The following is a 2,500-nucleotide window of genomic DNA, read 5'->3' on the forward strand; positions in this document are numbered from 1 at the left end:
TATATATTTGTTTTTCTCTTCCTTCCTTTCTCCTTTCCCCATCCCAGTTTCTCTTTCCTTTTGAACAGATTCTCCCCATTTCACAATATCGATTGTACATTTTGGATCACATTTACTCTTTTTAAACATTTATTTATTTATTGTGTGTGTGTGTGTGTGTGTGTGTGTGTGTGTGTCCAGCTCAGCCCACCAGGGGGCGGGCTGGCTGGTTTGTGGTGCTGGGGGATCGAACCGCGGTCCCTGTGCTTTGCTAAGCTTGTTCCAAGTAGGTGCTTTAGACCACTGAGCCATCTCGCCAGCCCCACATTTACTCTTTCACTCCTCACACTAGGGAGACAATGTGATGCTTACACACATGACTCTGGCTTATTTCACTTATGAGTGTGGTCTCAAGTTGCATCTCTTTATCTATAAAAGTCTCCAGGTTATCCTTCTTTGTGGCTGATATCTTTTCTATCCATTCCTCAGTTGATGGACATTTGGGTCGTTTCCAAGAGTTAGCTATTACAAATTGTGCTGCTGTAAACATGGGTACACATACTTCACTGAGGTACAATGTTAATTCTTCTGGGAAGATACTCAGAAGGGAAATAGCTGGGTCTATGAGTCCTCCAATCCCAGTTTTTTGAGGAATCTCTGCACCAGTCTACACTCCCACCAATAATGGACAATGGTTCCGTTTCCCCTGACAGCTCCTCCTGCATTTGTTATTGGTTGACATTTGCTCTCACTCTCACTGTCGCTCTCTTGCTCTCTCTTTCTCTTGCTCTCTCTGGTCTTTTTTGAGATGGGATCTCAATCTGCAGGTCAGGCTGACCTCCAGGCTGGTCTCAAACTCTCAATGATCCTCCTACCTCAGCCTCCCAACTGCTGAGATCACAGGTGTGCAGCACCATGTCCAGGTACAGGTTGATTTTTTTGATGATAGCCATTCTTTCTGGGGTGGGATGGAATCCCAGTATTGTTTTAATTTGTATCTCTCAAGTGACCAGTAATGTTGAACATTTTTTCATATATTTATTTGCTGTTTGTATTTCATCTGAGAAGTGTGTATTTATCTCACATGCCCATTTTTGGATTGGATCTTTAAATTTAGGAGGTTTGATTTTTTTTGTTGTTGTTGTTGTTCTTTAATGTTCTTTTTTTCTTTTTGGTGGAACCAGGGATTGAACTCAGACCCTTATGCTTGCCAGGGAAGCACTTATTCCACTGAGCCATCTCCCTAGCCCCCTCTTTAATGTTCTTGATAGTAATCCTTTATTCGAAGAACAGCTGGCAAACATTTTTTCCCACATTGTTGGTTGTCTCTTCACTCTGTTGGTGGTTTCTCTTGCTGTGCGAAAGCTTTTTAATAAGTGGTTTTATTTTTGTGATCCTAAAACATGAACCCAGGGCCCTACTTATGTTGTACTTTTGATTTTTTTGTCTGGCTCAGGCACCCTTAAGGGCGGGTCTGGTAACGCATGTGGAGCGGGGATCGAACTGTGGTCCCCTCCTCCTGACTGTGTTTGCCAGAGCAGGCACTTAAACAACTGAGCTAACCAGCAAGACCCCTTGTGTTGTACTTTTTTTTTTTTTTTTTTTTTTTTTTAGTGGTACCAGAGATCAAACTCAGGACCTTGCACTTGCCAGGCAAGCACTTATTCCACTGAGCTATCTCCCCAGGCCCCCCCCCCCGGCTTTTTGTATTTTTAGGTAAGGGTCTACAGGGTATTCAGGGTCTCACTACTAGATCAGATTTGTAGTGATCCACCTGTTTACCACCTCCCAAGAGCTGGGATTACAGGCACAGGTCACCATGCCCAGTCTCAATTGCTATCTCAGCCCGAGGTGGGGGTGGGGGAGCAGCAGCACGGCAGGCCTGGGGATTGAACCCCTGGCCCCTGTACCTGCTTGTAGGCGCTTTAATCCTCTGAGCTGTTTGGCTGACCCCTTCTGTTGTACTTTTGTGTTTCCCTACTACTTAATGATATTGAGCATATTCATGTGCTTATAAGCCATTTATAAATCTTTTCTGAAGAATGTATTCAAGTCCTCTGCCTCTTTCTTTTTTTCTTTCTTTCTCACTTTCTTTCTTTCTTCTTTCTTTCTTTCTTCTTTCTTTCTTTCTTTTTATTTGAGACAGGTTCTTACTATGTAATTCAGACTGGCCTTGAACACACGGTATAGCTCAGACTGGCCTCAAATTCTGTGATTCTTCTGCCACAGCCTCCCGAGTGCTGGGCTCACAGGCATGTACCCCCAAAACTGGCCAATCTCTGCCTTTTTTTTTTTTTTTTTTTTTTTGGTATATGTGCTGCCAAAGCCAGCACTCTGTTCATTTTTAAACTGGATTGCTTGGGGTGGGGGGGTTCTGTTGTTACTGAGTTTTAGAAATTCTTCACATAGTTGCGCATGGTGGTGCATGCCTATAATCCCAGTACTTGGGAGGCTGAGCCAGGAGGATTGCTGGGAATTTGAGGCCATCCTGCACTAACGAAGTGAGTTGAAGGCCAGCCTG

This window comes from Octodon degus, unplaced genomic scaffold, assembly GCF_000260255.1.
Source record: "Octodon degus isolate 3935 unplaced genomic scaffold, OctDeg1.0 scaffold00008, whole genome shotgun sequence".
Taxonomy (NCBI): domain Eukaryota; kingdom Metazoa; phylum Chordata; class Mammalia; order Rodentia; family Octodontidae; genus Octodon; species Octodon degus.